General features: G+C 44.4%; 1 pseudogene; it reads left to right on the top strand.

The window, feature by feature from the left end:
- Positions 1–8,671: 8,671 nt before the first annotated feature.
- On the top strand, positions 8,672–9,605 carry LOC129634902 (olfactory receptor 10AG1-like; annotated as a pseudogene).
- Positions 9,606–12,691: the final 3,086 nt, after the last annotated feature.

Genomic DNA, 12,691 nt, shown 5'->3' with positions numbered 1-12,691 from the left:
TGCAGGTAGATTCTTTACCGACTGAGCTATGGGGGAAGCTTTTGAGCTGTGAGGGAATGCCCAGACCCTGTGCCTGGTGTCACACTTCAACAATATCCAGGGTGTCCCTCCTGCCCATAACCTGCACCTGGTGACATATGTCCAGTCACCAGGGTGAACCCGTTCCCAAATCCTGCACTTGGGGTCACATGTCCAGAGTCTAGGGTGACACTCTCCCAGAAACTGTACCTGGGGTCACATGTCCACAGTCTCCAGGGTGACCCCCTTTCAAGACCCTGCACCTGGGGTAACATGTCCACAGTCTCCAGGGTGATCCAACTCCCAATGTACCTGGCATCTGATGTCACAGTCTCCAGGGTGAGCCACCTCCCAGACCCTGCACCTGGGATCCTATGTCCACAATCTCCAGGGTGACTCTGGACCGGGGTCACATGTCTACAGTCTAAAGTGTGACCCCACCTCCTATACCCTATATGTGGAGTCACACATCCACAGTCTCCAAGGTTACACCCTCCCAGACCATGCACCGGGAATCACACATCCAGTCTTCAGGGTTAGCCCTCTCCCCAGACCCTACACTTTGGGTCAAATGTCCACATTACCCATGTTGACCCAACTTCCCATACGCTGTACCTGGGGTCACATGTCCACAGTCTCCAGGGTGACCCTGCCCCCAAGACCCAGTAGCTGGGGTCACACATCCACAGTGTTCATGGTGACCTCCTCCCAGACCCTGCACCTAGGGTACGACATCCACAGTCTCTACAGAGGCCCCTTTCCAGACCCTACATGTGGGATCACATGTCCACAGTCCATAGGGTGACCCCATCACTCAGACCCTGCACCTGCTCTCATATGTCCACAGTCCCCAGGGTGACAGCACCCCCAGACCCTGTACCTGAGGTCAAAGGTTTCCAGGGTGACAAACACCCCAGACACTGAAACTGGGTCACATATTCAGTCTCCAGGGTGACCGCAGCCCACATCCAAGCACCTGGTGTACATGTCCACAGTCTCCCTGGTGAACACCTTTGCAGACCATACATGGGATCACATGTCCACATTCTGCAGAGTGAATGTCCTCCAAGACCCTGAACCTGGGGTCACATATCCACAGTTGCCAAGGTGAACCCGCCTCAAGACCCTGCACCTGGGTCGCATGTCCAGTCTCAAGGGTGACCCCCTCTCCCAGACCCTTGCCCTGGGTTCACACATCCACATGTTGACTGCTTCAAAGTACCTGTACCTGGGGTCACATGTCAAAATTCTCCTTGTTGACAGCACCCACACCCCACACTTGGGTTCACATGTCCACAGTCTTCAGTGTGACTACACCTTACCAGGTTCACAAGTCCACATTCATCAGGGTGACACCCTCCCAGAGCCTCCTTGGCGTGACCCCCTTCCCAGACCTGGGACGTTGGGTCACATGTCCATTGTCCCCAGGGTAACCCCACCTCCCAGACCCTGTACCTGGGGTCACCTGTCTAGAGTCTAAAGGGTGACCCACCTCCCAGAGCCTGCACCTGGGGTCACACGTAAACAGTCTCCAGGATGAGACCACCTCCAGACTATGTACCTGGGGTCACATGACCACAGTGCCCAGTGTGACATTTCCTCCTAGTCCCTGCACCTAGGGTTGCCCATCCACAGTCTCCAGGGTGAACCTCTCCCAGATCATACACCTGGAGTAACATGTCTACAATCCCCAGAGTGACAACACTTCCCAGACCTTGCACCTAAGGTCCCATGTCCACAAGATCCAGGGTGACCCCCTCCCACACTCTGGGCCAGGGTCACATGTCTACAGTCTGAAGTGTGACTCCACCTCCCAGAAACTGCATGTGGGGTCACACATAAACAATTTCCAGAGTAACCTCTTCTTGACCCTGTACCTGGGGTCAAATTCCTGTGGTATCCAGGGTGACTCCCTCCCAGACCATATACATGGGATCACATGTCCACAGTCTCTAGTATGAGCTAAAATCCAGACTTTGTACCTGAGGTCTCATGACCACAGCGTCCTGCGTGACACCACCTCCCAGTCCCTGTACTTAGGGTAACATGTCCAGTCTCCAGGGTAACCCCCTCCCAGACCATTCACCTGATGTAACATGTCTACAATCTCCAGAGTGATCCCACGTCCCAGATCCTGCATCTGGGATCACAATCCACAGTATGCAGGGAAAGCCCCTCCCCAGACCCTGCACTTTGAGTCACACGTCCATAGTCCTCAGGGTGACTCCACCACCCAGATCCAGTAACCAGAAACACCTGCACACAATCTTCATGGTAACCCCACCTCCCAGACCCTATACCTGGAATTTCACGTCCATAGTCTCCATGATGAACCCCTCCCAGACCATGCATCTGGGATCACACACCCACAGTTTCCAGGGTGACCTCCTTTCCCCCTGCACAGGGGGTTATATGACCACAGTCTCCACGTTCATACCCCACATCAGATCCTTTACCTGGTGTCACATGGCCACAGCTTCCCTGGTGAACCCCTTCATAGACCCTATTCATAGGGGCACATGTCCTTAGTCTCCAGGATGAACCCTCTCCCAGACACTTCACCTGGCTTTACACATCCACAGGCTCCAGGGTCAGCCTCTACCCCAGACACTGCATTTTGGGTCACCCGTCCACTTTCCCCAGGGAGAAAACACCTCACAGAACCTGCACTTGGGGTCATATATCCACAGTCTCCACAGAAAGCCCTCTCCCCAGACCCTGCACCTGGTGTTAGATGGCCAGAGTCCAGGGTGACCCCTACTCCCATACCTTTCACCTGGGGTCACACATCCACAGGCTAAAGGGTGACCCCTTTGAAATACAAGCACCTGGGGTCAAATGTCCACAGTCTCCTTGGTGACACCTCACCCAGACACTGTACCTGGGGTCACATTTCCAGTTTCCAGGGTAACTGCCTCTCCTAGACCCTACACCTGGGGTCACACTTCCACATTCTCCATGGTGACCCCACCTCACCAGAACTTTTACCTCTGGTCACATGTCCACAGTCTCCAGGGTGACCACCACTCCCAGACTTTGAACCTCTGGTCACATTTCCAGTCTCCAGGGTGACCCCCCTCCAGACCCGTACCTGTGGATACAGACCACAGACTTCACGGTGACACTGCCACATCAGTCTGAGCACCTGGGATGACATTGCCACAGTTCCCATTGTGAGCTCCCCTCCCAGACCCTACCCTTGTGTTACATGTCCACAGTTTCCAGGGTGACACCCTCCCTGAACCTGTATCTGAGATCACATGTCTTCAGTCCCAAGGGTGACCTCTCCCAGGCACTGTATTTGGGGGTCACATATCCAGTCTCTACCGTGTGCATTCTCCCAGACCCAGTACCTGGTGACACACATCCATGTCTCCCAGGGTGAGCCCCTTCCATGACCCAGCACCTGGGCTCACAGGTCCAGAGCCCCCAGGGTGACCCCTCCTCCCAGACCCTGTCCCTGATGTCACATGTCCACACTCTCCAGTGTGATTTCCCTCCCAGACCATGTACTTGGGGTCACACGTCCAGTCTCCAAGGTGACCCCTCTCACACAGCCTGCACCTGGAGTTACACGTGAATAGTCTCCAGGGTGACACCCTTCCCAAACACTGTACCCGGGGTCATGTATCCAGTCTCCAGGGTGACAACTCCCTAACACTGCACCTGGGTTCACATATCCAGTCTCATATGTGACCCCATCCAGACCCTGCACCTCAGTTCACAAGTCTACAGTATCCAGGGTGACACCTCTCCCAGACCCTGCACCTGGGGTCATACGTCCCTGGTCTCCATTGTGACACCTCCCTGCCAGACCCTGCACCTGGTATCACATGTCCACAGTCTCCAGGGTGACAGTCTTCCCCAGATTGTATACTTGGGATCACACGTCCACATTTTCCAGAGTGACCCAATCTCACTGACCCTGGTCTGGGGTATCAGGACCACAGTCTTGAGGTGACTTAACCTTATAGACCCTGCCCCTGGGTTCTCATGACCATAGTCTCCAGGGTAAACCCCTCCAAGAACCTGCACCTGAGGTAACATATTCACAGTCTCCAGGGTGACCCCATCTCACTGACCATGTATCTGGGGTCATATGTCTACAATCTCTTGGGTGAGACCCTTCCCATGAAAGGTTGTTGCTGAACCACGCAAAGACACCGGGATTCTTGGCCTCCAGAGGAGAAGAATTCAATCTGGGGCCAGAGACGAGGCTTGATTGCTTAGAGCTTTTGTGTATAAAGTTTTATTAAAGTATAAAGGAGATAGAGAAAGCTTCTGACATAGGCATCAGAAGGGGGTAGAAAGAGTACCCCCTTGCTAGTGTTAGAAATGGAGTTATATACTCTCTAATTAGTTATTACAGTGAATCAAAAGAATGTCTGGAGGTTGTAAAGACCTCACTAACTCCAATAATTACACCTTAAGATAACAGGATTAGCCAGAAGGTTTTTTCCAGAGACTGTCCTCAGGCAGGATACATTATTGTTATATAATCCTAAGGCATGTAGAGGGACAAAAAAAGTTTGTCCTTTCTTCCTCCTTGAAAATTCCAGACCCCTCTCTCCTTGGGGACCCCTAGACTTCTTATCAACCTGCCTAGGAAGTGACTGTCTCATTCCCCCCTTTTCTTATAGGAGAATTATGTTGCCAAGGGAAAGGGGCGTCGTTTTCGTTCCATAACTACTTCCTGCTGTTTAAGGGTGTGGTCCCTAAATTGTTAAGGCAACGTATTCTCCTAACCCTCATATTGAGGGTCTCTGATCCAGGGGCCCCAAGTGATTGCTGGAGGAGGCTGTGGCGCTAGTAGGCGCTTGGACAACCATCTGTAACTTAAAAGCCTTCATGCGACTAGAAAGAAATCCAATTACACAGTTACAGATGTAAGGCAAAATAATCATTAAAACAAGTTAAAATCAAAATTAAAAGTCATATTATGTCCATAGTTACATCAGTCCATCTTAGGATTGTTAGATGTCATCAGTTGAAGAAGAGGCATCCCATATGATTGTTGTTGAAGGTATTCTCAGACTTGGAGAAAGTCTTTTCCTTGAAGTGGAGATGTCCACCGTGGGAAGCCTTCCACTGATGAACAGGGGAAACCTGTTCAGCAGTCACCACGGCGTAACCTGCTTTATGCTTTCCATCCTGAACAAAAGAACTGCCACCAGTAAATATTTCCATGTCAGGATTGTCTAATGGGGTATCCATTAGATCTTCCCAAGCTGCATAGTTTAAAGTTAGGAACTGGGAACAATCGTGATCAGGTGTTTCATTTTCCTTCTCAGGAAGGAAAGTGGCAGGATTTAAATTACTACAGACTTTAAGCTTAGTTACTGGTCCTTCTAACAACAATGACTGATGTTTAAGAAGTCTACTGTCTGTCATCCAAATATTAACCTTAGGATTTAAGATTCCACTCACATCATGAGAAGTCAGGACAGTAAGGTTTCATCCATTAATTATTTTTAAAGCTTCAGGTGCTCATAAAGCTGCTGCCCCAATTACTCTTAGGCAGTGGGGCCACTCACATGAAATTACATCTAATTCTCTGCTTAGATAAGCAATAGGTTGCTGGTGAGGCCCTCGGGGTTGTGTCAAAACTCCCAAGGCCACACCTTTTCTTTCAGTGACAAACAAATTAAATTCTGACCCTGTGGGCAAGCTCAGAGCTGGAGCTTGCAGGAGAGCAGTCTGAAGAACCTTAAAAGCCTTTTGAGTATCTGGAGACCAAACCAGTTTGTCGGTTTGGGCCTGCTGAGTTTCAGCTATAAGTTTATATAAAGGCCGGGCAAGTTCCCCATAACCCGGAATCCCAATGTGACTGTAGCCTGTGATTCCCCCAAATCCTCTCAATTGTCTTAAAGTCATAGGTAGGGGATGATTTCAGTTCCAGTTCCAGTTCCAGTTCAGTCGCTCAGTCTTGTCCAACTCTTTGCGATCCCATGAATCGCAGCACTCCAGGCCTCCCAATCCATCACCAACTCCCGGAGTTTACTCAAACTCATGTCCATCAAGTTGGTGATGACATCCAACCATCTCATCCTCTGTCGTCTCCTTCTCCTCCTGCCCCAAATCCCTCCCAGCATCAAGGTCTTTTCCAATGAGTTAACTCTTCGCATCAGGTGGCCAAAGTATTGGAGTTTCAGTTTCAACATCAGTCCTTCCAATGAACACCCAGGACTGATCTCCTTTAGAATGGACTGGTTGGATCTCCTTGCAGTCCAAGGGACTCCCAGAGTCTTTTCCAACACCACAGTTCAAAAGCATCAATTCTTCGGCGCTCAGCTTTCTTCACAGTCCAACTCTCACATCCATACATGACCACAGGAAAAACCATAGCCTTGACTAGACGGACTTTTGTTGGCAAAATAATGTCTCTGCTTTTCAATATGCTGTCTAGGTTGGTTTTAACTTTCCTTCCAAGGAGTAAGCATCTTTTAATTTCCTGGCTGCAGTCACCATCTGCAGTAATTTTTGAGCCCCCCAAAATAAAGTCTGACACTGTTTCCACTGGTTCCCCATCTATTTGCCATGAAGTGATGGGACCAGATGCCATGATCTTCGTTTTCTGAATGTTGAGCTTTAAGCCAACTTTTTCACTCTGCTCTTTCACTTTCATCAAGAGGCTCTTTAGTTCCTCTTCACTTTCTGCCATAAGGGTGGTGTCATCTGCATATCTGAGGTTATTGATATTTCTCCCGGCAATCTTGATTCCAGCTTGTGCTTCTTCCAGCCCAGCATTTCTCATGATGTACTCTGCATAGAAATTAAATAAGCAGGGTGACAATATACAGCCTTGACATACTCCTTTTCCTATTTGGAACCAGTCTGTTGTTCCATGTCCAGTTCTAACTGTTGCTTCCTGACCTGCATACAGATTTCTCAAGAGGCAGGTCAGGTGGTCTGGTATTCCCATCTCTTTCAGAATTTTCCACAGTTTATTGTGACCCACAGAGTCAAAGGCTTTGGCATAGTCAATAAAGCAGAAATAGATGTTTTTCTGGAACTCTCTTGCTTTTTCCATGATCCAGTGGATGTTGGCAATTTGATCTCTGGTTCCTCTGCCTTTTCTAAAACCAGCTTGAACATTTGGAAGTTCACGGTTCACGTATTGCTGAAGCCTGGCTTGGAGAATTTTGAGCATTATTTTACTAGCGTGTATAGGTTATCGGAGAAGGCAATGGTACCCCACTCCAGTACTCTTGCCTGGAAACTCCCACAGACTGGTGGGCTGCAGTCCATGGGGTCGCTAAGAGTCAGATACGACTGAGCGACTTCACTTTCACTTTCCACTTTCATGCATTGGAGAAGGAAATGGCAACCCACTCCAGTGCTCTTGCCTGGAGAATCCCAGGGACGGGGGAGCCTGGTGGGCTGCCGCCTATGGGGTCGCACAGAGTCGGATACGACTGAAGCGACTTAGCAGCAGCAGCATAGGTTTAATTCTCTTGGGGCCTATGGCCCTAGTCCCTTCTGATATGATTAGGCCCAGATATCTAACAGATTGTTGACAAAGCTGAGCCTTTTCTCCTGATGCCTTGTAACTGCAGCTTGCCAGAAAGTTTAATTATTAATTCAAGAAGTTAGTAAATCACTTTTTGTAGAAGAAACATATTACACATTACATACAAAGATACACTGATGATCAAAAGCTTAAAATCTAGATATAGCAAAGAAAGATGGACAATCTCAACCCAAGGCTTTCACATGCATGAACTAACACTCACATGGGGCAAAAAACCCCACAACAATTAATTAATTAAAGGTATTCAGCAGAATTGTTTCAATTATTGAAGTCCTTTGTAATTTAGGAGGCTCTGAGATAGCTATTGTGATGGATGTATTTCTTACAATAAGTGTGTAACAGGTGAACATTCTAGTTTGAATGCTTTAATGAATATAAATGCTAAATGAACATGCCTCTCACCGTTATGAGAGTTCCTGGACAGGAAGACCAGCTTAGAATTCTTTGTCTTTGAGCAGAAAACTGTGAATAAAAATTATGAATGCTGAATTTGCAGACACTATATTGAAATACACAGTTTTAAAAATTAAATACCATTCAAAAAATCTTGAGTGGTTAGCTGATGAATTTTGTTTTATAATAAAATAGCTAAATATGCAGAAGTTAAATATGTCAAAGTTAAAAAGACATTGGAAATACAACTGAAAAAAATCTCATTTTTAAAAATTAACTATATGTATCCCTAAAACTATTTTATATCGCTTAAGACATTTAAAAGAGCAAAAAAGATTAATTTTGAATTGATAATGAAAAACAGAATGGAGAGGTGAAAAGAATAACACATCAAATGCAAATATCAAGTTATTTCACAAAGGAACTTAAATTTAGAATTTGTATTTTTGAGTGTTGAGACGAATAGTAAAATTACAATCACTTATCTTCAGAACTAAATAACTATTGTATACAGCAGAAAAAGAAAGATTAAAGTTTTTTTTAATTTACAGATAGATTTAATAATGATGAAAAACACACTTTATCACACATTTAGAGCACCTGGTGTTATAGTTTTGGTTTTTATAGGAAATTGAAAAATAGAAAGTTGCAACATCCTGTTTTATAAATAAGAAAACAAGAGCTAATGAAAGTGAAATAATAGTACCTCTGATTGGATCATTCCCACAGATGAAATATGAAGATACGGAAGCAGAAGACAACCTATCCAAAGTGATGGAATTTGTACTCCTGGGGTTTTCTGACCTTCCAAACCTTCAAGGGCTATTATTTGGGGTGTTCTCCATCATTTACGTCATTATCTTAACTGGAAATAGTCTCATAATAATACTAACTAGACTTGACCCTGCACTGCACAAACCCATTTATTTTTTCCTGGCAAACTTTTCCTCTTTGGAAATCTGTTCCGTGTCCATCACTCTCCCTAGGATTCTGGTGAACCTTTGGACTCAGGACAGAAGCATTTCTGTGCTGGACTGTGCTGCCCAAATGAGCTTCTTCCTTATCCTCGGAGCCACTGAGTGCTTCCTCCTGGTGGCGATGGCCTATGACCGCTGCGTGGCCATCTGTGGCACTCTGCACTGTCCCCTGGTCATGACCCCAAAGGTGTGCCTCCAGCTGGCTGTGGGCTCCGGGTCAGTGGAATCCCAGTGCAGACAGGGCAAATGTGCCAGATCTTCTCTCTGCACTTCTGTCATTCGAACGAGATTAACCACTTCTGTGACATCCCCCTATTCTGAAGCTGGCCTGCAGAGACACTTTTGCACATGAGCTCTCAGTCTATGCAGTAACTCTGTTGTTTGTTGCTGTACTTTTATGTTGATCCTTGCCTCTTACAGCAAAATAATTTCCACTATTCTGAGGTCGCCAACAGCCAGAGGAAGAGCCAAAGCCTTCTCCACATCTCACCTGTTGGTTGTGCTTTTATTCTTTGGACCTGCTACCATTGCATACTTAAGGCCCAAATCCAGTCATTCTGCAGGAACTGACAGACTCCTCTCTCTGTTCTACTCCATAGTGACTCTGATGTTCAATCCCATGATATACAGGTCTTTGGAACAAGGATATGATTGCAGCACTGAGAAAATTATTACTTAAAATATAGCATGATGAGTTTAATTATCAACGCTTTATCTACTTGCATGTACTTATCAGAGAATCATTATAAATCTCTACATTCTTCTATTAAGAAGTTAACTACTTCTAGCTTATGATGCACTTTTAGATACTTTTAAATAATAAACCAAAATTTATTGTGCTTATATATATAACAGGCAAATTAATCTATCTTCAATACTCTGTCTAAAAATAATCCTGTTTATGAATAAAAGTGTTATGTGCATCATTTCAGAGGATGAGATGGTTGGATGGCATCACTGACTCAATGGACATGTGTTTGAGCAAACTCTGGGAGATGGTGAAGGACAGGGTAGCCGGGCATGCTGCAATCCATGGATCACAAAGAGTCAGACATGACTTAGCCAGTGAACAACAACAACAACAACAGAATTCAGTCTGCTAAGATTTTTGGCTCAAATATACTGCAGATATGCAAGATTATTTACCTACATAATTGCTTACTTATCCACACCTGTACTTGTTGGCTTTCCTTGATTCTGTGGCACAGTAACTGCTCAGTAGCACTTAAATAATATGTGACAGAGGGATTGAATGGATGAATAGAGAAATAAACACTGCTATGGCTTACCTCAGACTGGTGTCAAAAAATCTAGAGATTTCAGAGAACCACTAAACATTGGGAGCATAGCTATTTAACCCACTTTACCCTCATGTGGAATTACTCCAATCAGAATACCAAAAGAAAGGCTTTCATGCACTGAGTTCTAAGTCAGAGCTAAACCTTCAGTAATATTCAAATGAAACTCAGTAAACATGTATATCATTGTGAACTCAGTGTTTATTTACAAGGGCAGGATTATACCATTACAAAATTCCTTGTGATGTTTATATTTATTCCTTTTATTTCTCTAAGCCTTGTCTTCCCAAACTTTTAATTCACATGAGGCAGCCCCTAGAAATTATTTCTTGACATTTGTTTTTTTGTTTTCTACCCATTACCAGGTAATATATTTTAAATTGACAGGAAAGAAATTTATGATATGGTTCATAAAAACACTGGACTTTATCTATACTTTTTTGAAAAATTAGCCAAAGATTGCCATCTGGGGCTCCATTAATCTCTTGAAGTAAAGACCAAACATTATTTCTTGTATCTTGTTTTTACAGAATTTTAAATTATACCTGCTTTCTGGGTAGCAGCGTTTCTTCACCTCTGGCCACCTGATAGGGCTACCCAGTATATGACTTTGTGAGTCATTTAGTGAGATTAGATTCTCTGTTATGTTAAAACAATGGCTTCAAAATATATACCACCAAAAATGTATGTTTAATGAGACAGAAAACATGCATATTCCTGTCTGGGTTCATTTTGGTTGAATGTTGTTATATGTTGAAGAATGCTTTTTCACAAGGGACATTCACACATTGTTTCTTTAGCAGCAGTAATAGTTTTGGCATCAGTTCAGCTCAGCTCAGTCGCTCAGTCGTGTCCGACTCTTTGTGACCCCATGAATTGCAGCACGCCAGGCCTCCCTGTCCATCACCAACTCCCGGAGTTCACTCAGACTCACGTCCATCGAGTCCGCGATGCCATCCAGCCATCTCATCCTTTGTCGTCCCCTTCTCTTGCCCCCAATCCCTCCCAGCATCAGAGTCTTTTCCAATGAGTCAACTCTTCGCATGAAGTGGCCAAAGTACTGGAGTTTCAGCTTTAGCATCAGTCCTTCACCTAGGACTGATCTCCTTTAGAATGGACTGGTTGGATCTCCTTGCAGTCCAAGGGACTCTCAAGAGTCTTCTCCAACACCACAGTTCAAAAGCATCAATTCTTCGGTGCTCAGCTTTGTTCATGCTCCAACTCTCACATCCATACATGACCACAGGAAAAACCATAGCCTTGACTAGCCCGACCTAATCTGAGAACATCCTTTACTGGGAAGTCTATACAGTAACTACTTAGAATTTCAGGTTGTTCCAAGCGAAGGCAATTAATGATAGAAATAAGGATTCTTAGCCAGTCACATGGCAGGACAGCTAGAAATATTTCCATCCTCTCTTCCTACTTGGAGTGATCTTGCAACTAAAGTTGAGATGAGGGACTATTCCTGGAAACTCTGCATGCTGTTTCCAGCTTGTACATCAAAAAAGGAATTAGTGATTGATTCCCCTGATCACCAGCTCCCTTTCTGTAGTCTGGGAAGTTAAGAGGCAGACCTGGCTACTCTGTGATTGTGTAGATGAGATTCATGCTGAAGATGGCATAACCACCCCCAACATCCCTGGATTTCCTACTTCTGAATTTTTTCCTACTTCAGAAAATTATCTTCAATTTGAAACATTGTATAATTGCATCCTTTTTAAGAACATCTTTATTTCATATCACAAGTAATATGTAATCATAAACTTCTGATTTTACATTGTGTATATTTCTTAATGATCACAAAATACCATAAGAGAGGTAGAGAATTTTGAGGAGTGGTATGAGCAGATATGATTTTGGTTGTTGTAATAAAGTCCTTGAGTGTCAGGGAGAATAGTTTAGTTCAATTAGGAGGTAACCTGGGGAAGGAGCTGATCCCAAGAGTAAATATTTCCTATTTAAAGAACTCTACATGGTAAAACAATATAACATATATTAGATGCCAATTAACCTCTGTTTTAAATAAATCTGAATTATCTAACTATGAGGGAAAAACTCTCATTTTCTCTCTGTCTTTTCACTCTATCTGTAAAGGTAAGCATTATATTTGATATCAATTTAAACAGGTAAGCATGAACCATTTTTTTCCAATTGCAAATTATTTTTTTATATATCTGTAGATAATTAGCATCAGAAAGACAAAACTTTGGAAAATTTAAGAAAGAAATTGTTGCATGTAATTGTTGTTGTTTGACTTCAAACCCTGATTCACACAGCTTTTTACTTTTCTTGTTCTCATCATTATATTATCAAATGAGAAATTACAAAGTATTTTGTAACACAATGGTCCAATATACTAGATTACTGACATCTTCATCATCATCATTATCATCTTAACTGTGAGTATTTATTAATTGATTACTATGTGTTATACCTCTTTCAAACAGTTCGTATGTATTCAAGCTCTTAAA

This window comes from Bubalus kerabau, chromosome 20, assembly GCF_029407905.1.
Source record: "Bubalus kerabau isolate K-KA32 ecotype Philippines breed swamp buffalo chromosome 20, PCC_UOA_SB_1v2, whole genome shotgun sequence".
In the NCBI taxonomy this organism is placed as follows: Eukaryota; Metazoa; Chordata; class Mammalia; order Artiodactyla; family Bovidae; genus Bubalus; species Bubalus kerabau.
Note: the sequence above shows the minus strand (reverse complement) of the source record. Positions and strands in the feature narration are given on the sequence as shown.